This window comes from Cupressus sempervirens, chromosome 10, assembly GCF_028749045.1.
Source record: "Cupressus sempervirens isolate cs-2001-9-10 chromosome 10, ASM2874904v1, whole genome shotgun sequence".
Lineage (NCBI taxonomy): Eukaryota > Viridiplantae > Streptophyta > Pinopsida > Cupressales > Cupressaceae > Cupressus > Cupressus sempervirens.
The window spans coordinates 545134531-545162511 of record NC_143127.1 but is presented as its reverse complement, the minus strand read 5'-3'; the positions used below and the strand labels follow the sequence as shown (position 1 = coordinate 545162511).

Below are 27981 nucleotides of genomic sequence, written 5' to 3'. Positions count from 1 at the left end.
AAATAAGAATTCACCTTTATTCATCATAGATTCGTGAGATGGTTAAGTATGTTGTAGAAGGAAGGTCAATGTAATTACTAAAATTCATCATGGGTACTTTATAGTATGGATATGTCATTAATTATATAAGTTACCTTATGGCTAGTTATTGAAAAATTAGATATAACCAATCACTACAAGTAATAGCAATTATGGTAATCCTACAACTTTCAATATGACCTAGATGCAACTAATAAATCTAGTTAATGTTCAAAATTAAATAATAATAATGACTATAATAATTAACTTATTTCCACCATATTACAACTCGATGCATCTTGTGTTAGCATAGGTATAGTGCACACTATTAGGAAAAACAAAGCAAAATGAAATGAACTAAAATTAGTCCAGCTTAATGGTAAAGTGATGGATCCTTTTATGATGACATATAACCTAGGTGTATCCCTAAAATTTAGCTTGATATGCTTGCATCCTAACCCTACAGCCTAGTTAGAATATCAACGTTCCTGAAAGATGTAAGTGCTACCTCCAATCCGTGATCATATTATTGACACCTAAACATCTTTAAGAAACATTAATTATAGATTTCAATCTCTGTGTAGTTTGATAGAGTATATCTCTATACATTGATACATGTGTTATCCCTTGTTTTCATCTTTCAAAAAAAAAATTTATTGGTTGTGTTTTGCCTTGTAAATTTTAGGGCATGACAATACACATGCAAATGTATTATCATAATAAATCAAGAGTACCATAATAAATCAAGAGTACCATAATATATCACGAGTCAAATATCAAATGCTCAATTATAACAATGCATCATTATGAATATGAAATAGTCATCATTAAAAAACATCATCTCACATCATTATGAAATAAATCTCATTTGTTAACTATGAATCATTAAAGCATCATTAATGCACTAGTAACCACAATCATTAAACAACACATAAAATATAGTCAACCAAGTAATCATCACTAATATATCACTAATCCAAGTCATGAAATAATATCATAATACTATAAATCTAGTATCTATGAAACTAATCAATGCATAAAATTGACCTAAAAGAATTGGCTAATGAGAACATAAAAGAAAACTATGATTGGGCATTACATGCATTACTTTTTTAGAAATTTACACATGTGTCATCACATTATGTTATTGCTTTAGCTAAAGTTTGAGCATCTTCAAAATGCACAAAAGTGACAATTGTTGATCTTAATTTAATCAATGATTCTAACTTTCAATGCATTTCCTTTTTGAATTTGGACCCACTAAGACACATGTCGAACACTCACATTCTCACTTCGGTTAATCTTTGTACAACTTTAAAAAGAGAGAATGCAACAATATTCAATCATCTAGTGATCTGATAGTTGTGAAAAAGAAATATCTTTTCTTAAATTATGTATCTTTGGCAAATTAAAACTTGCCACCTAGAACCTCGTACTGACAATAGCCTTTGGCAACTCAAAACATGGTCTGGCCCTACCATTTCCATGTGTCATCATGTCACATTCTCACTTTGGTTAAATTTGTGTAACTTCATTGATTAAACAAGATTTGATAGCTTTTAGAAATTGAAGTTCTTTTGTTATAGTCAGTGCCTCTTACCAACCGAAACATGCCATTCAGATAACTTACTTTGACACATTCCTTTTTGCAGCCCACAACTTAGTCTAGTCTAACTATGTCCATTTGGTAACTTGTCACTTTCTAGCTTTGGTTAAACCTTGAGTATTTTCAAAATGCAAGAAAGTGATAAGTGTTGATCTTCATCTAATCAATGGCTTGGTAGATGCACTATTTTATACTGCTTAAAAACTAAAAAGAGAGGCCCATATGGACATGTGTCAAATCATCACTTTCTTGCTTTAACTAAACTCCACACAACTTTAAAATGCAAGAAAGTGACGATTGTCAATCCTCATCTAATCAATAATCATGGAAATAAATCACCAAGGGTTAAGAAATTAAATAAAACAATGGGTAGGCTAACCCAAGGTAAACCTAGGTTGAAACAAAGTCATGCACTAGGGTAAAGCAGACTATTGCAAAAATATTTAAAAGACTGCACAAAAACTATGTATTAAAAGGATTTTCAAAAGTTTTTTAGGGCTTTATTTAAAATATTCCTATGCATATTTGAAAATGTGAATGATGTCAACCAATATTTTAGAAACCTAGGGTACAAATGACATTAGGGATTTTTCTAGGGCATAATCAATCAAAAGACACACAATTCCTAATTACAAAAGGATAACTAGTTTTTTCCACAACAATTTTGAAGAATTTTTAACATGTGAAAAAGTATGCTAACATAACCATTTATTACATATGGTTCAAGCTACTTTTCAATGAGCATAGATTCAAACTGTACAAGAAACTAGTCATTCATGAGGAGTTCTTGTAGTAATTCTAGGACAGTGAAGACACATTTATTCCTATAGCTAAAGCATCTGGGTCTCTCCTACATAGATTTTTGATAATTCTTGATTCCATTCAAGATATCCATAATAAAAATTTCACATTTGGTGAAATTATTTCTCCATAATCCACTCCACCTCACCTTCTCTCTCAACCATCTTTCCATACCATACCATCACTCCTTCAATGCAGGTGATATTTTTTAGAGCACTCTTCATGCAACACTTGTCATGTTCATCCCACATACCCTTGTACATATTTTATTTTATTATTCTTTATTAGGAATTCATGTCATTTTAATCTTCGACTCTTGCATTTCCTAGCCTAGTGGGACCCATGCTCTTACTTAGTTGGGTGGGGGGGTAGGGGTGGGGGAGAATATTCTATTTTCAAAAATTTCAAATTCGTATGTAATGTTGAGTTTCTTGCTTTTATGAGATGACTACCATCATGTGCTTGTTGATTTATCATTCTATAATTGCATCATAATTTCTTTAAGGAAATTAAATATATTGTTTGGACTCAAAATTGCATCCCTAATTTTGAGTACCATTCTGAATTTTGAGTCTAATTGAGCCCATATAAGCACTTTTAATGTATGTGTACCTGATCATCATTTTGGGGCTTATGAAATGTTTCATGTTTCTAAAACTTTTCATTCAGTATATGCATTCATACCATAATGATAAATTTTCATTCCAAATCATTTCATGAAGTGTCATTTTGACTATTGTTCAAATTTGCATTTTTGTTCATGTCAAATAGCGATAGGAAGCCTAGTTTGCATTTGAATATCTTGTACTTGATTAAGTTTCATGACTCACTACTTTGGGAGTGTTTAGTATGCATATAAAAGAACCTATTTTTCTTTTTTCAAGTCATTTTGATATGTTCTTTCTAGGTTTTAAATTCATCAAAGTTGGTTGTTTACTATTGTCATGCCTATGCACATTTCTCTGATTTCTAGGAAGCCCAGTTTGACCAGTTATAACTTCAATCTAGTTGACCAAAATGAGAAAATTCCTTCTGTAATATATTCTAGGGGTGAGACACTTGCTATGTTCCATATTTGAGCCTATGAAAAATCCATTTTACTAGTTTTTGATAGGTGATTCCAAATGCAATTTATGAAATTTTGTTGGTGTCTTAAAGTGAAGATTGATCAGTAGCCCTATTTGGGATGTCATAAATATAAATTTGTAATAGATGAGATGAAATGGAGTGTACCATTGTGCTCTAATTTGAAAATACTTTAAGTGTACCATTTTTCAAGTCTTGACAAATCCATCTACACACTTTCCTAGGTCCATTCCATTTATAAAAATCACAATTTTGCCAGTATTCCTAGTTTTGCAAATCTAAGTACCACACTTTGCATGCTTAACCAATGCCTCCAATTATTTTTCATGAGCCCAAATCATAGATTTATACTATCCTCATAATACCCTAGTTTTTGTGCTCCCAAGTGTAAATTTGACATGTTTTCAAAGCCAAAACCAAATGTGCTTTACTACTTTCTAACATGTTTGTTTGCAGGCAGTTTAGAGAAGGAAATTTTGATGGTCAATATCTTTTGACTCAAGTGTCATCATGAGAAAAAATATGATAGGGTACAAGAATGTGGAATAAATAATTAATATTTTTATTTTTAGGGCTCAGTTAGGTGTTTTGGTTAGTTTTTAAAGCCAGCCTATAGGCCTCCCTGTTAGAGAATCACATTTTTCAAAAATAAGGTAAACTCAATTTTTAATGATCAACTAGTGGTTGAATTTGTTATTAATCAGTTCCAGTTGTTCATTAGATCAAGTTCGAAGGATCAAGTGTTTCAATTTGAAACCTTTTTTAGTAGGACTCACTTTGGGGTTCAACTAATTTCAATAGACTAATAAGGACATTGGGGATTGGAAGAGTTAAAAGGTTGTTATAATAACTTTAATCCTTAAAGTACATTATCACAAAAAATTAAATGGGTATGTGAGCTGCATATTCTTAGTGAGCAAGTAAAAGGAAACTTGAACATACCAAAGGGGGTCCTAAAGTTTTAAATAATATAGAATTGTGCATAAATGTTGATCCTCATGTAAGCCCAAATATATGTTCGAAAAGATAACATCCATCGAGTACATTGAAGAAATTTGAGGACAAGAAGATTGGAAAATAGAAAAACATGACCTTGTGGTTTACATTTTTGGTTTTTAAAGTTTTGGGAAATTCCATTAACGAGGCTCGGGTTTGGTTTGCTACAACCATAGATGTTATTCTCTTTCCCAATGACTTTATTAGCATTAGAGATAATGGTCACATGATTCCAAATAATTTATATCTCATCACATAGAAATATGCTTTGGAGATAGTATTAACAGTGTTATGTGATACCCCCAACCAATAACCAACTAAAGAACAACCATAAAGCAATAAATAGAACATACTAATAAGATTATCACCTGAATAATTTTTTTATTATAACAAATTCCAATAAAATTTAACCTTTGTACAATAGGTTCAATAAAATACTCATAATTAGCAAAGTAATGTTTCCATATTATTACATCCGAGAAAATGACTTATCCTTACTCAATACTAAAAGTACAACAGCAACAACTAAAGTACATTCAAATTAATCACTGAATCTAAATGTTAAGAAGATGACTTTGTTCTAGTTCTGTATTCAAATATAACTCGAATCTAAAATCAAATCAGCACAACCACAAAACACCAAGCAGGGCTTAGTACAAAAATTAAACCGATATAACCTCCAAAACTTGCATGTTAGATTTAATAACAAAACTATCATTATTAAATCCAATTATCAGAAGTATTAAAAATACCATTTTCTTTTCACAATAAAACTGTAACACAAGCAAATGATTTCTCACATGTAAATATGTAGAATTAAACTTGCATAGAATATGACAAGGTAATGATCCAGTAGTCCATTGGTGTCAACATAAGAATCTACATTTAGCCACTCGTAGAACTTACTATGTCAGGTGAAACCATAATGTTCTTATCTTATTATATGATTCCCATCCCATGAAATTTTAAATGTTACCTCTTGTTTAACTAACTGTCATAAAATTTCCCATAAGGATCCAGACTTGTGTCGGAGGGCATCCAACAATGTATTTCTATCACCACAAGTTACTCACTTTATGACAGCCACCCAACCTAAAGGTTCACACTTGCATAATCTAACATACACACACTTTTAGTTATATTAATTGGAAGAAAAAACTTAGACTAATTTCCAATTCCAACTAATACACTTATTTCTTTTGCCTCAATAAAGCAATTGCACTAGCAAATAGAAACATCATTTGAATCCATTTCAATCTTTCAAGTACCATTTGAAACCATAATCATAACCACATTTTTCAATCATTTAACAACTATATTCTAATTTAATAATAAGAAATTGACTTTTTCTAAGATCCTCTATACTTACATTCCATTTAAAAATAATATTAATAAAACTATCCACATATATTAACATATAAAATTAATCAAATTCCATTACCAAAAATAGTAATCTCTATAATTTCCAGACTATATATCTATGGTAAAACTAACAGTGCAATTCATAAGGATATACATACACATTGATACATATAAGTAAATACTTATAAATATATGTATGCACAACACTTATACATATACGTACAAGCACACACTTACATATATCAAAATATATAGAAAACCTTATTAATTTATATTCAGTTCTAAAATAGAAAATAATCTTTTCCACTGTACCTTTTATAACCAGTTGCTACCAGATAAATAATTTTCACTGCTTAATGAAGTAATTGTGTTGACAATATATCGATATCAAATTGTTTGTTTTTTTGTTTCAGTGTTCTTGTTCCAATACAAATGAAACATAGTTTTCCAAACTTTCTAAATCCGATACAGTCAATAAAATGATCTTGTTTGCATTTGATGCTTCAGACTAAACATAAGACAATAGCCACAATAAACTTCACTATACTATGAATTGAACCTAACAACCGCAACTTGCCTATACTATAGTAAAAACTCAAATATTTGCTTATAGAAAATCCTCTGAATTCCCAACATTATTTAGCAATACAAATGACATGATTCAAAACCATTTTGAAATGTCAATCTCAAAATTATATATATATATATATATATATATGTATATAAACTTATGCATATTACATAGAATTTTGAAACCCATAATCGCAGACAACTTAGCAACTATGAAACTATATCTTTATACCTAAAAACACATTAATATTGACAATAGAAAGCATCCGTGTATCATTTCATGCAAACATTTTATTTCCTATTTATTGTCTAAACCCATCACCTAAGCAAAAACAATAACATTGTAGAACGTAGAACAACAATGATTTGACAAAAAAGGAAACCAACCTTTGCTCCAAGTCTATACCTATGATTTATAGTTGATTCTTGAAATCAATGCAAAATTCACGATCAAAAGTGAATATCTCCACAAACTCTAACTCATGGATGAGTCACATAAGTAACAAAATCTTAACCACAAAATAGAGTACCCACAGAGCTCGGCTCAAATAATAGCCAACATTTTATGCTATCACAAAATTTACAACTACAACATACACATAAAATCACAAAACCCATATACATCCATGTTACCCAAGTGATATCTCCATACCCACATTCGAATATGGTATGTGCAGAACAAAATGCTGCACAACAACCACACTCTGCATTTTCCATGCTGGAGTGAAACCACATACTATCTTAAACTGAAAGAACTTAATACACTCATGCATTTCAAACTTTCAAAAGAAATAATTACAGAAATACAAAGCCAAAAATCTAATCTTACACCCGACTCTGGGTTTATAATAAAGTAAGCTATGAAAACCCCATACTCTGCAAACACCTAAAGATGGATAATAAATTTTCAAACACAATGTCTATTTAATAATCAATAATCACCATTACACACTGAAAGTAATACAGATAAGAGAGTAGAGTTTTAAGAAAAAGCCCCTTGCTTGTGAAAATGTGAAATGACACAAGAATAATGCCTGGAAAAACCCTCTGCTTCCAAATTTGCAACACTCTAATCCTAGCCACAATGAAATCAAAGAAAACCTTTTAAGAGATGATACTAAGAGATATGCAGCAACAAAACAACAAAACTACAATAAATGAAATTGTGAACCTTCAAAATGCTGAAAAGAAATGATTTCCTCCATAGTTGCCATCAATTCCCCTATGAAAATGCAGAAGAAATTTCTCAACAGAGCATCCATAACCCCAACTGCAACCAACAATGGCGGTCAAGCTTGACAATGTGAGAAATCAATGCTCATAACAGCATACCAACTCACCAATTGAGAAGCCTGCTCTTCATAAAAACCCACTAACTTGTGACCATAAGCCAAAACCCAAAACCCCCATGCCAAGCTTTAGTTTAGGCATTGATTAGCTTAGGCTTAGTTTAGGTACTAACTCACATACTAACATAGCATTAAATACTAACATCAATATTCATATTAATATCAATGTTAATATTGATATTAATTTTGATTTTGATATTCATATAATATACTAATTTAATATTCATATCAATATAAATATTAATATTTTTATTAATATTAATATCCTAGTTTAATATTAATGTTATTTACTAATTAATAAGTATACATATATGTATACATAATATTCATAACCTATATAAATATAAATACCAGCACACGAATACATAAAATTACATATATATATATATATATACATATATATAATTATAAATACTAATGTACTCGTACTTATATACATATATGTATAATTGTACATGTTATAAATTTACATATACATATATTTATATACTTATAAACTGGCAAACAACAAACACCAAGTACAGAAAATATTTTAAAATCAGCTTAAATTCAAATTTGAAAATACGTATCAGACAAAGATGAAACTGAGACCATAATAACATCATTAATAAAATTTGATTTCTGAATCCTAACTGATTTAGATAATAAGATTCTGAATATAACACAAAACTGACAACATAAAAATCTTCGTTTAGAGAATTAGATTTGAGTATTCTTTGAATTCTCAAAAAGTTCAACATAATAATACCAGAATAAAGTAACTTAACAAGTTCCAAACTATCCAATCAAAGTTAACTAATTTCCAGATTCCAAAGTGTCAGATGAAGATGGTCGAGGCCATGACATGTTACATGTTGGTGGGATGATTAGTAGTGAGAACAATGGTTATAATGTTTCTAGAGGATTGCATGGCATTGGTGTTTCTATTGTGAATGCTTCATCAAAGAAATTGGAGGTTATAGTTTGACAGAGTTGGATAGAATATCATCAAACCTTTATGCATGGAAAATTAGTGACTCAACTACTTTCTAATGAGATTGCTAATGGACCCACATCTTTACAAGGAATGTACATAAGGTTTTGGCCTGACAAAGAAATCTTCACAACCACTACATGATTTGACTATAAGACAATAGCTAGATGTGCCAAGGAACTTGCATTTTTGAATCTTGAGGTTAAGATTACCTTGAAGTAGGAGAGTGATGATGCGAAAAAAAAAATCTATGATGAAAACTACTTTTCTAGAGGTTTGATTGAGTATGTCTAGTGGCTAAGTGAGGACAAGAAACCAATTCATGAACCCATTTTTTTGAAAAGTGAGAAGGATGGAGTCAATGTCAATATATCTCTTTAGCAGTGCTCTGATGCACACTCTAATACCTTGCTTGGATATGCTAATAGCATTTGAACAATTGATGGAGGTACTCACATGGATGTTCTAAAAAGTTCATTGATAAGAACTCTTAATAATCTTGGAAGGACGTCTAAAATTAGCAAGGAGAATGAAGGTCTCAGTGGCAAACATTTGAGGGAAGGTTTGATAACTACTATTTTAATTAAAATTTTCAATCTAGAGTTTGAAGGGAAAACAAAAACTCGGTTAGGAAACCTAGAGGTTAGAAAGGTTGTGGATCAAGCTATTATTTTTTCAAATGCAACCTTGACGTTCTTAATTCAATCCTTTTAAAGGCTCTAAATGCTTTCAAGGCAACTATGATAGCTAAAAAGGCAAGAGAATTGGTATTGGAGTCAAAGTAGTAGATTTTTTAGTCCCAAATTGGTGGGAATATGTTATAAAATTGTGTTTTTAAAAATAAACACTCTAATGTTAAGTTTCTTAAGTGCATGGGTTTTTGAGAAGAAAGAAAGAAAACTCCCATGGGGTCTAAAGCCATTGGAAAGGTAAAGTTTTTTTGAATTGACATGAAGATATGGACACTAATGTGGCAATACTACATAAACTAACAACCAACCATAACATGCCACATGGAACCCAAGTAGACCAATCACAATGTGACACATGGCATAGAAATCAAGGAGCTAATGATGTGGCAACATGCAAAATTGACACTCAAGATTGTGACATTTGGCGAGATTGATGGATGTTAGTTTCCTACAATATAAAGATATGAGATTGTTAACTAATATGGGAAAGAAATGAGGTGCCATGTGTAATGGGTGGTGATGTGACAATGTGTAAGAGTAATGCATAGGATTGTGAGACATGGCATAATCATTGGTTGTCGCATTCCTACAAAATAAAGATGTAGGGAAGTTAACCAAAGAGGGAAAGTGACATGCCAAAACATGGCAATGGGCTTAGATGATGGTGCAATAGTTTCAATGAATTAGGTGATGCCATGTGGTGGTGATGTGGTGAGGTGCCTAGTAAGTTGATGATGTGGCAAAGTGACCATACATGGGAGATCCAATGGGAGGCTGCCATGTGGCATTGTGTTAGGTGACAAGTAGAAGTTCTTGGACTAATTAGAGGGTGCCATGTGGTGCCCAGGTGGCAATGATAATGCAGAGATAAACTAATCCCATGGTGACATGTGTCAAAGCCTAGTCAAATAGGTTTGAACTAGATGGAGGAATATAAGGGAAATTTCAAGTTTTTCAAAATTTTCATTTTTTATATTTCCTCTAAACTATGTGTGGAAAATTTTAAATTCAAAAGGGTCATAATATAAAGTTTTAACCTTAATGCAAACATAAATTTTGCAAAAAATGCAAACATTTGATGCATTTAGGAACCTAAACTTCAAATGTATACCCCAGGCATTTTTGTCAAGCTAGTATATGACTATTATATATCGACGAAAAGCTCTTGGAACACAATTTCTAGATTAGCAATTTATTTTTGCACCATAAGTAGTTTATGTGAGCTATTCAAGTTTTTTCTGAGGTGCTTATTTTCAACTATATTCTCATATGGTGGTTCATACTTGTCTTATGGTGAAATGACAAATTGGGTGTGCACCAAAGTTCATAAAGATGCAGTTAGTGATGGCTTTTTTACCTCCAAATTAGTTTAATAAATGATTTATCAACATTTTAGATGCATATATGATGTTTTTATTAGAGTAATGGTTTCTCATTGGTTGGAGAAGATATTTTGAGTTTGTTGAAGCATAACGATGAGATTCCATTTAGATTTCAATTGTAGAGAGAAGAGAGAAGCTTTGTAGCAATAAGGGATGGAGATCCAAGTGGACATGTGCCACTTCTAGATCAGATTCAAGACCTCTTTCTTTCTTTCTTTCTTTAGGGTTGTTGATGGTTGGTTTTTTGTCCAAACTATTGAGAAGAGCTCTAGTTATGATCCCACCATTCATGCCCAACATTTTCTCTCCTATAGACAACATTTAATGGAATTTAATGTATAGTTCTAGTCTATTGAGTTATTTCTCAGTAATTTACATGCATCTTGAATGCATTTTTTCAAAGAAATGAATACAAGGAACAACCAACTTCTTAGTTTCATTCTGATTCTCATCTCCTATCTCAATTGTCTGCAATGTTTTGTAGTTTAAGAACAAAGGGCTTAAACCCATCTGTAACTCCCTAAAGGTGTATGTCTCAATATAATTTGGTATTGGAGCAAAGAACCAAGTAAATAAAAATATATTTGATAGGGTTTCAAGTTTCATGAGAAGGATATTTCATGAGTATCAAGATTTTTATGAACATTGATATCTAATTCACAAAGTGATAGGATAGATTAGATATCTTGATGTATGGGATATGTCATTGGTATCATAGATGTATGTTTGTGATTTGTGGAATTTCCCAATAGATAAGGTACAGATCAACTGCATGATAAACATGTTCTTAATATTGCATATTTGGGTTTTGCTAATATCAAACCTAAATCAATTATCCATTTCCCTTTCTATTTAAGAGTTGAAAGGATTCCCTCACTCAACTTGTGGATTTCACAGGTTTTGCAATTTTCTACTACATATCTTTGTCATTGCATAAATATATGAGAGATAAGAGTTTTATCTACTTTGTATAAGATTTAGTTGTATGCTTTTAGAATTGGTACCATATGAAAGAATCTGAGGTTTGCCCTCTTAGGTCTTGCAAACCTTGAAGAAGAAGGAGTATAGCCTTATAGTTGGTCCTAGTGTTTGAATATGTATGTTGAAAATGCGAATTAGTTTCCCCTAGATATATTTTTTCTAGCATTGGGTTATTGAAAAGTTCTTAATTCAGGAGCCAACAGATTTTAAAAGTTGAAGTTTAAATTTTAGAGATATGTTAGCAATGTGTTCAGGGTGAAAGGCCTTGACACAAGAAAACTATTATGAGACTTTGTGCAATTAAAGATATCATTAGATTTTTTGGACTAAACTCTTTTAATTCCATGAAGCAAGAAACATTTGGTATGCCATATTTTCCATTTGCAACATCCTCTACTATAATGCTATGAATTCTATTGATTTTCCATTGTTGTGCTCTATGAAAATACTAAGTCTTTGCAAAAAATTAAATTCTTTATTTAACAATGGGAGAAGACCTCCACATACATGAGCCAATGGATTATGAGGTTTTTCTAGGTGATGCATCTGGTTATGAAATGTTTAGAAGAAAAATATTGTTGGACTACTGCTTGAGTCTTAAGGGGTTCGATGAAGAATTTTCTCTGCAAATTATAAACAATTTGAAGGATGGATTTACAATGGTCGAAGGCTTAAAAATTGAATTTACAAAGGATATTATGGCTGAAGTAACTCATTTTCCATAGGAAGGTGAAAAATGGGTGAAGGATCTTGACTTGTGTTTGGCTAGGGCTAGTTCACTTTGCACGATGACCCTCCACTCAAAATAGATAAGAAGAAAGGCACTTCCAAATTATCCTTACCCTTGGAATTTATTTATCTAGCTACATTTATCATTCACTATTTCACTTGTGAAGGGTGCTACAAGTATTTGTATGGCCTACATTTCAAAATTTTGGATAATATTTGGCATGACAATAGACCAGTAAATCTTCCCAACATACTGTTCAATATTGTGAAAATGAAAGCTTCCTTATTTTGATTAGGAAAAGACCAATCTATTTTGCATCATTGTTTGATAAAGTTAATTGTAGAGAGAGAATTAAATAAACAATTGATTGGGGCATGGGAAGAATTTCTACAAATGAATGAGGTAGAACCTAGGTTGGTTGGCCCTAGAGGCCGGGGTATTGAACATAGAGAAAGAACATCCACTAGATTTTGTAAAGTCATCCCAACAATAGAAAATATTCCTAAAGCTTCTCCTTCCAATTCTAGACCATCTAGGAAAATAATTTACAAAATTGGTTCCTCTACTTCTAAAAGGAAGAGAAGTAAAAATTAAAAAACTACTAGTGTCCCTAAAACCCCACTGTCCATAAAGACCAAATCCACCAATAGGGGAGACAAGGGTAAAAATGTGGAACCAAAAGAGGGAAAATTAGAGTAGTGACTAGGTAGTAATAATGATAATGTTTAAAATAACCTTACATTCACATGGGGAAGAAACTTAAGAGAAACCTCCTAAAGCATCTACAAAGGAAATTACTAGTAGTAGGAGGAAATGAAAGAATCCTCCATGCTTATATGCACCCCCTATAAGAAGAAGTTCAAGAATTTCTAAAAGTATCAGGGATGCTGAGGCTTCTATTATAATTTTTAACCTATAATCCTCTAAATTTGTGGAGAAGTCCTCTTTGGAGGGAAAGTTTCAACAAAATGTAGCTAGTGACATTGAATTTAACAACCAGAATCCACAAATAGAAGTTAAACCTAGTGTTAACTATATAGTTATTAACATTGATAAGGATTATGAGGAGTCCTATGAGTTTGAAAAAAAACATGTTATGAAGGACATTTCTATGGATTTAGATCTCCCTTCTGAAGACTACCAAGAATTTAGACAAGAGATTGTTGAGAAAGTGTTAGAAAAACTTAATAAAGATGGATTAGAGACATTAGATAAGGAAGTAGCTAAGTCTAGTGATAAAGGAAATGTAGTAACAACCCTTATTCTGTGGAAGGGAGAATCCTCCACACTACAAAGCATAGAAAAAAATCTTCACTTGGCACTTGACTAGGTAGATATTCTCAGTCAAGAACCCTTGCCACCACCTAATTTGTCTAAACCCCTAGCTATAGGGATAATTTTATATCAATAGTTGTTGTGGGAAAGGGCATAGTGGAAATTAGAAATAAAAAAATTGAAATGTGTCATTAATGAGAAAGGTCATTAACTAAACTAGAAATCAGACCAAATCAAGGTTTTGAAGAGACATTAATGACACATTTCAATTTTTTAAAATTGACAAAAGTTGTAGGAGGACTTAGTCCCTTTATTTCAATTCCTCATGAATTCTATGATGCATTCTAGTTTGTTCCAATAACCTAAAAAATTTGTCGTGTGATTTATACTTGCATAACTTGGAAACTCCAAAAGATACATAATGGAACTCACTCCTTTATGTAGGAGATGTGCAATAAAGTAAAGTTATGTCCTAGATGTAGAAAAAAATAAGTAGGGAGCATCAAGATACACCATATAGAGATAATGAGATGACAACTCCCTTTCTTATGAGGCCTAAAGTTCAACATTCCCAATGAACATTTCTAGATTGGATTTCTATTATAGGAAACTAAAGAGGAGATAACAAGGTATGCCCACTAAGAGAGAAAGCTTTTATAGATTGAGAACAACATTTATCTCATGATATTATAGTAGCAATTAGTGCCTCAAGACAAAGATGGATACAAATGTCACATGATCTGAAGACAAGGGAACCTCACTCTTTGTAGAATCTAACTCTTGCCACTACAAGAGTCCCATGGTACATCAACTTGGGAAGAAGTTTGTGCAATTACTAGATTTCATTAAAGTTTCATGCTCTTGTACTCCTACAAACATTGCTAGCAATGAATGACAATGTAGAAGATTATGATATGTCTATAAAAGCCCAAAAATGGAAAAGGCTCAGAGAAAATAATGGGTATTCCAATTATATTAAGGATGAGCCTAGGGAGAAGATAGCTAGTAACTAGAGAGTTCACACCAGAATCTAGATTTTTATGGTTGCTAGGGACCAAAAATAGTTTAGTTGGGGGGAATGATGGGCCTCCAAAAGGCCATCTTTCTTAATTATTTTTATCTCTTTTCAAAATAGTTATTTTACAAGAAGACATCCATTTATGGTTTTCAAGCATATGAACTTATGGTTTTTATGTAAATGTTATAAACATATGTAAAGACATAGATTAGAAATATGGATAGTTTAAAGATATGATATTTTATTGAATTTATAAATAGGAATGATTTAATGCAATAGCTATACATCTTGATGAATGTTTCCCCACCTATGCTATGTTTTGGGTAGTTTTCCTCCTGTAGCCATATGACTTACAAAAGTGTTAATTAGAACTTTACATCTTTTTCTTAATATTGATGATAAGAATATATATATATATATATATATAAGGTTGTGTGTGCATTGATTATTTTGAAGGTGTTTACCATGGACATTCAATGAGCAACATTGCAGTGCTAGAATAGTCAAAGCCAATTGTGGATTGCAAGACCTTCGCAAGCAGGGAATATCAATTTCTATTGCATGCATTGCACAAATGTAGTTCCTCAACATGCTATATTACTAGAGGATTTGTTCATGTTTAATGTTGGTTCTATTTTGAAACTTTATGAGTCTATAACTGATCCTCATTAATGGAGTGATCTTACATTTTGGAGGTAGTTGTAATTTTTCCATCAAATAAACAACAATTATAACTTTTTCAAAAGAATTTAAAAGAGTCGAATGGGTTGGATTTTCATAACAGACATTATGAAACTACTTTTCAATCAAGTGTAATCTTTCTCCATGAATGAATAGAATGCATAGTTCAAGTTTATATCTTTTATCTTGATTGTATTTTATGTTCACTCATCCAAGGGGGTCCTCTTGGTGAGTGAATTGTTCTATTAGAGTAGAATTCATTTTCCTATTTATTTCTAAGTAAGGTAGAAATTTTTTGCTCCTGAAGCTATGGATAACAAAATTGGTAGACTATTCTTCCAACATAGGTGGTTAGAGTAACTCCTACCCGTGATTACATGCTTTGTTAGACTAATTTCATTTACTACTTTTAGTTATCTTTTCCTAAAGGCATTGTGAATTCTATTCCAAGTTTATGTCCATGGTTGATAATTAAATGAGACTAAATAATTCATTTAGAAACCAATTAGGGTGTCAAATCTTGAATAGGTAGTCCATTTCTATAGGTTTATGATACCATTATTTGGCCAAGCATAAATCATTCTCTGAAGAAATGAGGAAAGAATTTGAAAGGTCAATGTTTGGAGAGATAAAATTCATTGTTGGTTTACAAGTTCATCAAATGAAGGATGTCATTTACCTTAGTCAAAATATATCAAGGAGATATTGAAGACCTTTGGAATGGAAGATTCCAAACTAGTTGGAGCACCTATGTCTACTTGACACAAACTATCCAAGAATGATAATTCAAAAGAGGTAAGTCAGACTATGTACAAATCTATGATTGGGAAACTTTAGTATGTTGTTCACACAAGACCTAATATTACATTAGCAGTTGGTATAGTTGCAAGCTTTTCTACAAATCTTAGAGAAAATCATATGATGATAGTCAAAGGAATTATGAGATATGTAAAAGGTACTCAAGACTATGGTCTATGGTACAATAAAGGAGAAAACCTTGAGTTAAAAGTCTTTACTAATGCAAATTGTCTTGGAAGCATTGATGATAGAAAAACCACCAGTGGAGGATCATTCTTTTTTGGAAAGAGGCTAGTGTCATAGAGTAGTAAGAAGCATAATTGCATCTCTTAGTCTACAATAGAGGTAGAATATGTTTCTACAATAGTTAATTATTCCAACATAGTCTAGACCAAGCAACTATTTTGAGGAATAAAGGAAGAAATAAAGGACCTATTGGTTATCTACTATGATAACACAAGTATATTCAACATATCCAAAAATCTAGTGATGCACTCTAACACGAAACAAATTACAATTAAGTATCATTTTCTAAGAGAATTAGTTCAAGATAAAGAGGTTAGACTAGAATATGTGAACAAAAAGGAGTAGGTCGCTAACATATTTACCAAACCATTACCTAAGGATGCATTTTTGTATCTCAAAGGAAAGATAGGGGTCATTCCCTTATCTAATGCTCACTAGAGAACATATTAGTGATGCATCAACCAAACTACATTAAAGATCTATCAAGTTGATGCAAATAAGTCAAAGCCCATTGCATATGAATTGGTACATAAGGTACACTATAAAATAATTTTGTCAAGTCTTTGGCATTTAATTTCAAAGATGGAGAGATTGAATATTTCATGTTCATAACAAAATAATTGAGGGAGAACTTGATCAAATGGAATATGAAGTTAAGATGTAAGAGGAATAATCTTAGAGGGAGTTCTCATGGATGGATAGAGAATCAAAATGAAACTAAGGATATTATAAAATCTTATAAATTATTTTTATTTCTATAAGTTTCATTTTCTTATGGCATGTTTTATTTCCATCAATGTCAAAGAGGGAGATTGTTGAAAATAATTATTCAATTGTATATTATCATTGATGTTACATAAAAGTTAAACTCTAACCAAGTAGTACCAATAGTAGTCGAGCTCAAAAGATTACATAATTAGAAAAGAAGAAGTTCAAAAGAAGCCAACTTCAATGATCAAGTAAAAACTAAGCTAGGCCAGTCATTGAAGGATTCAAGTGTTAACCAAGTTGGGTCAATTACGAATGAACTCATCAGTAACTAAGTGACCCAATTTTAGTTTTAGACAACCTATAGTAGAATAGTTTTTGTTTATTATTATTTTATGTAAGCCAACTTATTGGATGTTAATTTCTTATTTGTAAAGGTATTCAAGCCGACTTAATATTGAGTTTCATATATATGAAAGGTCAAGTTGTGGAAGAAGTTAAGATATGAATAAAGAAGGATATCTAGTTAAGAGAAGAACATCCAAAGAGATGCAATGAATATTCTAATCAGGGAGGATCCAAAGGATAAACTAGAACAATGATATGAATATGCAAATCAATTTTTTCATTAATTAGGTCAATCATTGTTACTCTCAAACAATTATAGTAGTGAATAAACAGAGTTGACTTAATAGTCATTTTGTAAATCCTCTAATAATGTGGCATTTATAGATTGAAGTGTTTTAATACCTCTAACTAGGCCACTCCTAATAGGGTGATTCAAAACATTTAATAGGGTCACACCTAACAGTGTGTTTTATAAACTTTAATAGGGTTGGCTCCTAATAGGGCTCACTTTAAAAGAGTGAAAAGATATAACTAGTTGCATTGGTGGTTTTCCCAAATTGGGTTTCCACATCAAATCTTGGTGTCTTGTGTGTTCATGTTATCTTATTACTACTTTATTTTTTTGCAACTAAGTTTTAAAGATTAATACACATTAATTTCTCAAGATTTATTTGTTAATCGAGTTATACTAAATTTTTAGTCATAACTAATCTATGCAAGGATTTGAGTTAATAATTTTGTTTTGACATTTAAGGGATTTTGGAATTGTTTTGGTGGTAACTGATTCACCCCTCCCCTCTCAATTAATCCTCTTATATTTCCAATAGTTGCCTAGAAACAATTTGAAATTTCCTTAGATGCACCACTATGTTCTAATTCAATTCTTTCTCCTTCATCCTCTTTATCATCAAACACGACTACAAGTTTCCTCCTTGGTTCTTCTTCAGATCTTTCTTGGTCCCTTTTCTTATTGTTTTCCTCTTTTGTGTGGACTTTCCCTTTGCTGGCTTTATGATCTTTAATGTCTCTTTGTTTGGCTTGGTAGCTACAAGAGATGTTGCCTTAGATCCTTTCCTTGCTACTCCTCTCTAAGCTATAGAGGTGGGCATTATAAGACCTTTCTTTAGATTCCTCTTGACCTTAGGATCTACAATCACAATTTTTATTTTTTTGGTACCTTGGGCTTGGTAACCACCAAATCTTTTTATTTTGATTCATCTTCTTCTTCTTCCTTATCTTCCCTTTTACCTTCAATAATCTATAGGAGTCTTTCTCCTTGTTTGCCTTCAAGATTTGCAATAATTTTCTTTCTTTTCTTATCCATATTGGGCACCTTTGTTTGCATAATCATATTTATCTTGTTTATATCTTATGTGCCAAATGAATTGACATTAAGATCAATTTCATTACACAAAAAGGCTCTCACTACTATAGATATCTCATCAATGTTCACTTCATACTACATTAGCCTTAGTCATACAATCCTTGGTAAAACTTCTTGGGCATAGGTGTAGTTAGTATCTATCATGAATCAAATGCCATAATAATAATGATCAACAATTGACTTGGGGAAATATATTATATTCTTAATTTTTCCTTTGAATTCCTCAAAATATCAATCTAAAATGGTTTAAAAGTTCTCTCCTAATTGTTTAATGTAACCATTGTTTTTCTCAGTTATAGGTCTAGATTTATCACACACAATATCACCAATGGTTGGAAATGTATTTTGTACATAAAATAATATGCACATAAACAATATGCAAAAATTATATGATGTAATCTTAGCCTTCTTTATGGCTCCAAGTTTCTCTTTTAACTGGATCAATTTTAGCTCAACAAGATTGTAGCTATGATCCTTTTCCACAACTTTGTAGCCATACACTGTTTAGTTAGCTAGACTAATAGAATTTGTGTGCAATCACATATACTTCAAACTCATTGAAAAGATCTATAATTCCATAAATAAGTATTCTTCAACCATTCCATTTAGTCTTTTTTGTTTTTCTATCACATTTATGGTTAGACATCACACGGTCTTTACATGATCTATGGTAAGGTGTCCTATCACTTGATGAATTATTGTCTTTTTTATTTTAACTAACCCATTCTTTAGCCACATCTTCATATCATGTAACCTAGTTAATGAAAATTTTATCAATTCATCCTTGAAAACCTTGGAAAAATCTAGGGTATAGGTAAGCACTTTCTTGGCAATAACTCTATTTTCCACTTTCAATACTCCATTCTCACACAACTTCTCATAAGTGTTTCTTAGCTCAAAATTACCAATTTCTCTAGTATTACACATATAGCATGATATAAAAATATGCACCATGATGACTTAGGGAGGTATGGATGATAATGTACCAAATGCATCTCTAGTCACTAGAACTTCTAGATATACCTTAAATTTCAATAGGGGGAATGCATCATTCCTCACAATCTATTTATTGATTCCTTTAAAATCTTCTATTCCTTTTTCTAGATTTAGGTGATGCAATTTTGAACTAGGGCTTTCAAAAAATATAATGACTTCACAAAAATAATTGAGCTTATTTTACAAACTTTACTTCTTCTCACAATTATCGACGACACATTATTGAATCACAAATTTTTTTGCACAAATCACTCTGTTAATCACCTTTGTATGACTCTATAGGTTCTCTAATTTATTGGCAAGTAAAAATGATCTTCAAAATTAGGTATATGGTTTCAAATCATCAAATTAGGTCTTCAATAAATGCTTCATAATATGGTAGATGCAATATAAAAGGCTCAACCTGTCATGCCCAAAATATTGCTCAAAAATCAAGGCAAAAACACACCAACAACTTTTTAAAAGTTAAATAATCCACTATGTTAATACATGCAACATTTAATAGGCTATGGAAATTTGAGAAAGGATTAAAATTGAGTTTTTTTTATACATTTTATTAAGATATAGAGTTGACATCTCAACATACTATATGGGTTCAAAACACTCAAGTCAAGGTGCTACTGAACACCTTGTTTAGGTTAACTAGGTTGGTTGAATAAACCCTAATTGTGTGATGATATCATGTTTCAAGGATGTTATGGTTTCCTTATTTCTTTAGTTGAATTTAGATTGAATTTTTTTAGGTTTGAGTTAGGATAAGTCCAAGTAATTCATGTTCTGACATCATTTCAAAATTTCACCCTTATAGGGTAAATTCAAGTTCAAACCCTAATTTTTAACTAATTCAACCTTACTTTGACCATTCCATAAGGAAAATTATTAAGTTCATAAATTTTCATAAGTTCAAACCCTAATTTTTAACTAATTCAACCTTACTTTCACCATTCCATAATGAAAATTATTAAGTTCATAAATTTTCATAAGTGTTTTTAGGTTATCAAGTTATTTCATATTTGTTTGATGTGTCAGTTCAATCTCCTAGATGAACCAGTTTTGGAGATTCAATAAGAAAATCAATTACATTAAATAATTCATTTCCAATATTAAAATAATTTTTAAAATTTTTTAAAAATAATTAAATATTTATTATTTAATAATTTAGGACATTCATTTCATCCCTCAATCATATTCCTCACCTCGATCAAGAAATCAAACTATGAATCCTTCAATACCCTTTCATTCTTATAACCCTCGCAACTGAATTAAATGAACTCTTAAATAATTGTATACAAATATTAAAATAAAATATTTAATTACTTTATGAAGAGTATAATATAATATCATACATTATTTCAACGTCTAATATTGAATAAAAAACCCTAATCATTTATCATAACTTTCTACTTGCAACTTTAGTTTGATTTAGCCTTATTGCTAATCCAATGGACTATTGTTCATGAACATTCTATCAACTTAGTTAAATCAATATTATTAAATCATGGGAATAAATTTCAAGATTCCTAATTGTACACTCGAAAGTTTCCCACTCTAAACCCTTCTATCCAAATGATTCCATGAGTTGGAATGCTTGGATGCCGGCTTAGAGCTCCCTATCCACGGAGTGCAAGAAGCTAGTTTTCAAGCATGAAGGCTCTCAGCCAAGCCTTAGAAATGTACTTCCTACTAGTAAACCATGCAATGGGAGGTTCTTTGAGAAAAGAGCAAGAATGCCAATATCTTCAAGGAATCCCTCAAGAATGCAATGCAAGTATGGAAACTAAGCTAAGATGATAATGCAAAATGCAGCTATGCTAAGCATGAATGAGAGTATTACTATACCATTATTAAGCTATGTGAGATTAAGCTATATGTAAAAATGAAAGCTAAGCTAAGCTAGAATTCCATGGATGAGAGAATGTAGACAAGAAAGAGAAGTTCTCCACAAAGCTCCAAAGAAACCTGTTAGAAAACCTGCATCATAACAATATTCAAAATGAGGATCGATTGAGGGGGAAAGCTCTCTCCCTTTTAAAGATGTATGGACGGTAGAGATCAAGATGAATATGGTGGATGATCAATAGTGGAATTCAAAAAGAGGAGTGATCCATGTGCACACACAAGTCAACCAATAGAATATAAGTTGACTTGTCATATGAGACAAAAGTCACAATTCCTTTTCTTTTAATTGCAAAATAGAAAAAGGACTTTATGTGTGCACTTTAAGTGGGTTATAAGAATGGGGTCTTTTATTTAATTAAAAGGGGACATGTTCTTTTAATCAAATAATGAACTTAGGATAGCATAGTCAAACTATAGGTTATAATCAAATAAATTGATTATTAGCAATTTGGTCTAGGTAAATGATTAAATTAATTTAGCCAAAATGCTGAGAAGGGGGCTAATAGTCTAGATGACCATTTTTAGGTGATTACATTTTCCCCTCTTTGACTAATGTGTGATCAATCTGGGAACACATTATGTCAAAGAAAATCGAAGCCAAGTAGGCGATGATAGATATAGATATCTGATTCCAAAAAATGAAATGCAGAAATAGATAGCAAGTCCTAAATGCACAGCTTGATAGCGATAGTACTGAACATTAGGAAGATGATGTTAAGATCCAAAAAGAATTTTAACACCTAGAAAAGTGAATAGGTTGAGAGCAAGTGATAAGGTCAAACAAATGCTCCTAAGAAATAGATAGCTGTAACAATCAGCAATAGAGTATTTCTGCCCCCTCGGGATCGAAATTGAAATGAGGTAAGGGGATGCAAAAACTTGCTAGATATGAGAAAAATAGAATAAAGCAATGTCCAAGATGACAGATAAATGATTAGAACCCAAGAATGAGTAAAAGAAATTGATAAAATGCCCCAGTTTGACTAGAGTTGACCTTAAAGGATATAGCATAAAAATTAGGTCAAATCGTATAGAATGAGGATTTAGATGTGAAAAGGTGAATAGAAGTAGATATGAATTATGGAAATGATGAAGACATGAAGAAATGAAGATGCCCCAGTGATGATTTAAAGATTAGACCTCAAATGGTCAGCTAACTGCTCAGAAGAAGGTAGAATTTTAAAAGACAATTTTGACCATCAAGATGAACTTGAATTTGGATTTCGATCCCGAAAATGAATCTAGGACATTGAAATTATTTAAGAGGTCAAAAATTTATATAATGTGATGATAAGATAGAAAAGAGATGAAGTGAAAGATTAAGAAGGTGAAAAGACATGAACAAGAAGAAAATAAAGAAATATATGGAAGGAGTTAGCTGATATGTCCACAAAAAAGATGAAGAGAGAGCTCTCCCCATATGCAAGAATGCAAGACTAAGCTAGAAAATGAGCCTAAAATGTAAGCTAATATGCAAAGTGGTTTACCAGCAAGAAGTGTATAACATTTAGACTCTTAATTTCATCATTGAGCATTGATTAGGGACATCATGAGATCATACAACCATCACTAGTATAACTATGAGGATATGAATATGATCGATATTAGATAGGGATGTGGAAATCCAATCTAAGAATCAAAGACATGTAAGTCAAGATAACTATGCAATTAGATTCCCTAAGTTTAATTTAGCAATATTACACCTATATCAAGGCATAAGTGCCAGGATAACCCTTGAGTGCGGTCTTGCAAAACAGTCAAGGATGATACATTTGTAAGTCAATGTGTTGAATAGGACTGGCATAAATGCTTACAACACTATAGAAAAACAAAAGTATACCCACAAGCAGAAATCAAGAAAATATGTCCCATGCCCCCAGTCTTCTAGTCAATGACATCCTCGAAAGACTATTAGGGAGGGAACACATGGCAAAAAAATCATCATAGATAGCACACAAAGTAGATAAAGGTTAGCATAGCTTAGTCGTTTAAGTGTTAAAGTGCATGTGTGTAAGTCACTTGGCCATTTCTTCAAGACTTGATTTTGATAGTGAGAAATATTGCGACATCGAAGATCGTAGGTAAACTATCTGAAAAGTGTTGAAAAACACTTGATGTCAATGTGGGGGAAGTGTTGAGAAACACTATTTTGTGAGTTGTCAAAGAAACCCTAATGCACAAGAATACCTCAATAGGCTAAGTAGTTGTGCCCCCAAAACAAGGACAAGAAATAATTTCAAGCTAGGAAATGTGTAGCAAAGTAAGTGATTGAGACTGATAGACATAGGTGTGAGGGTTTCAAGTAGCGCCTGTTTCAAGATTTTCACCACTTGACAAATTTTTTCAGGACTTTTTTCAATTTTTTTGTATTTTTGTATTTTTGATTTTTTTGGTCATACATCAAAGCACCTATTGCTAGGTTTTCACTAAGATGATCATTTTTTCAAGACATTTTCTGATTTTTAGGAATTTTCTCAGCATCATATATGATTTTTTGGATTTTTTAGAAGGTTTTAGAGATCACTAATTCTCAAGCAAGGTCACATCATTTTCTCCCAATGTCTAGCAAGGTATAGGACATGATGGACAAACAAGGCAGTGGATAAGCAATAATGCATAAGAAAGGAATGTGAAGCAAGTGAAAGTGATCCTCAAGAATTGGCTCCTCAAGAGTACCCAAGCTAGGGAAAGAGGTGAATTAGTCATATGAAGCATATTTTGGATAAGCAATGGAAGTAATGAGAAAGATAGCATGTAGAATAAGCAGTGAAGCCAACAAGTGAGATAGCATGAAGTGTGTAGTCCAAAAGAGTAGCCATGTCAAGACACCTATGAGAACCATGTTTCATTTATTATGATCAAGACCAAGGGGTCAACTAGATAGGATAGTGATGGGATAGAGCAATAAAAATAAAGCTCAAGATGGAGGTTATGAGGGAATGAGAAAGAACAAATAGAGAATCTCATGGATAAGATAGCCAATATGCAAAGATAGCTCAACATTGTCAAGATCAAAGAGAGAAGAGGGGATAGATGGATGATGGAAGAATTATGCATGATGCCTATTTACTAGGTTTTCATCATGGTACTTATCCAAGGTGCCACAAGAAGTAGTTTTCACCATAGGATAAATTTATTTCTCTTTACTTTTGCTACCAAGGTGCCACAAGAAATGGTTTTCACCAAGGCACATTTTCGTTTTTTTCATTTTTTTTTTTTTTTTTTTTTTGAATTTTTAGAAAGAGCTCAAGCTTTTTGAATGTAGATAGTGCTCCTATAGAAAAGATAAATCATGATAAGCCAAGATAATAGAAAGCTATGCTCAAATATGTTGATAGGGTGATGAAAGGGAAATGGTAGTAGGAAGAATATATGGAGGATAAGAGTTCATGTATAGAAAGGAGGTGTAAGCTTTAGAGGATTTCATGTGGGTAGCTAAAATATTGGACAAGATCAACATTGACACACACCTTGAAGGGTATTGGAACAATGGAGGAATCATGGATGAAATAGCTTGAGATTTAGATGTATGAGGTGGTAGAAGAGATTTGGAAAAAAGTGGAGTGGAAGGCTTTGGAATATTTTTAGAAAGATTTTTGGAAGAAGATGGAATGGAATCCTTTGGAAGCTTGAATGTCAACTTTGAAGTATTTTCAATATTCAAGTCTTCTAAAAGAGACTTTGGAATCCATATAGCTTTAGATTTTCCTTTGGATACTTCAAAACACATTTCTTCAATAATGGGTTTAGGAACCCATATTTTCTTTGATTTAGCTTTTTTAATAGTGGACCTTTGTGGTCTCCTTTGTGCATTCTCCTTCTTAGCATTCACATGTCGATTAGATGGGACATAGTGATCTTTCTTTTTCAATGGATTCTTATGTTTATTCCCACTTCCAAAGGACTTTGGATTTGTGGATGAATAAGGATGATATGACTGGTTTAGATGTATAGATGGGTGAAAAGTCATCAAGGATGAGTGTCTTTGTTGATCTTGAGGTATTATAGGAGAGCTAGGGAATGAGCTATGAGTGAATGTAGGAGATGGAGGAACATAAGGTCCCAATATAGATGGAAGGTTTGAAGACTTTAGCTTTGATGGATAAGGACCAAGGATAGATTTAGAAGATGCAAATGGATAGTGGGAAGGGATATCAACATCTTTAGAGTGAGCAACATAGTCAAAGCCATCAATAGACTCATGAGTACCTTTGATAGGAACAACATTTTTAATAGGAGCACTTGAAGCTTGAGCACAATTTTGAAGTGGATGTGGAGAAGAAGAACATGAGGGGATGCTTTGATATTGACAAGTAGCTTTGGATAGCATATGAAGAGAACTTTTCTCATAAATTTCAGTAAGCTCAAGGGAGATAATGGAAGTGGTATCTTCATCATACTTAGGAGGTGGACAAGTTATAGGATATGGAGGGGAAAAATCTTGAAAGAGATGAAAGGGTGCTTGAACTTGATCTTTCTTGACATTTATAGCTTTTTCTTTTTGAGATTCCTCTTGACATGGAGCCACTTCTAAGGACAAGGGAGAATGAAGAGTGAATGGAGTAGTGCTTGGATTAGGCATAGTAGTGCATGAAGGTTGAGGATGTTTAAGATTAGTAGCATGGAAAAGGTTTTCAGCCAAGTGAAGGTTAGCTTGAGTTTCTTTTAGAGGTAGCCCTTGAGGATACACGTAGTCTATGTGGAAAGCATTAGGTTCTTTATTTGATGGAGGCATGTTGGAAAGATTTGAAGTGTTGGGAGATGCATGAGTGTTGGAAGAAGTGGAAGATGTAATGGAGCCACTACTAGACATAGGTTCATCAATGTAATCTTGCTCAAGAGAAGTATCTTCACCACATGAGTCACTAGAGGTTCCAAGATCAACAATCTCATCATCCAAGAAAGGATTTCCATAGCAGCTAGACTTAGGCAACATGATGATCTTATTGCCAAGAATTTTTTGCAAAGTGTCATCATAAGAATGTTCCAAGGGAGTAAAATTCCTCTCAAAAATATGTCTAGGATCTTCTTGTTGTTTCTCAAGTGAATAGTATGCATTCATGTCTTCATCATTATCTTCGTCAAAGATAGGTCCATCATGAAATTTTGGCATAGGCTCAAGTGCTTGTTCTCTACAAAGGTCTTTAGATCTAGAAGATGAAGACATTTGATGTCTTGAAGTAGAGCATGTAGACCTAGAAGAAGAGTATGACCTCAAAGAAGGTGACTCACATGCATGTAAAGACCTTAAGGAAGATTTATGTAATGATGCAATCTTCTCCTCTAACCTTCTTTCAAGTTTAGACTTCATTTCTGTCATGCTCTTAGATAGATGAAGGTAAGAAAGATCATTTGTCTCTTCTAGTTCTTTGTATTGCACATATAGATATTGAAACTCTTTAGTGACATGGAGGATATCATGATCATCTACATTTGGTTGAGGTTTGGTAGCACAAGCTTTGAATTCCATAGTGGTAGATAGATAATCAAGCATGAAGGAGACTGGAGGAAGCTAATAGGGTGACACAAGATAACTTGATGTCCAAACTAGAGAGGTAGATTATTCACTTGCCAATATAGTAGAGAGAGATTAAAGTGACTTTTCAAACAATATGTCCAAGAAACTTTTGACATGAATGACTCAAGTCAATAGCTAGGCAAGATGCCCAAATAGCCAAATAGATAGAGCAAGCAGGGTGACAAGTGAACAACTTTCCCAACCCAAGAGTGTAGTCAAGAAATCAAGGTAACCATTTTAGCAAAAGGATAAATAGAAAGCATGCATAGACCATGAAGACAAAAATACCAAGAGCACTAAGACCAAAGAATCACTTTAAGCATGTTCAAGAACTAGAGACATAGAAAATAAAAATCAAATGATGAGACTCCCCTTAGCAAGAAACACAAGAAAATGTTTGCACTTGATGTTTTGACTTGGTTGAAAAAGTTTGACAATAGTTGATAGCATAGAAAGTTTGATGTTCAAAAACAATTTCTTTCCAAGCAAGATAGTGACACATGGAGTAGTCTTCAAACAATCAAGCAAGTGACAAAGCAACCTTGCATGATACAAGCATATGTG

General features: G+C 32.2%; 1 pseudogene; it reads left to right on the top strand.

Annotated features, from left to right (window-relative positions):
- The first annotated feature begins 4598 nt into the window (after nt 1–4598).
- Nucleotides 4599–9546, top strand: LOC149535052 (DNA gyrase subunit B, chloroplastic/mitochondrial pseudogene; annotated as a pseudogene).
- The last annotated feature ends 18435 nt before the right edge of the window (nt 9547–27981 follow it).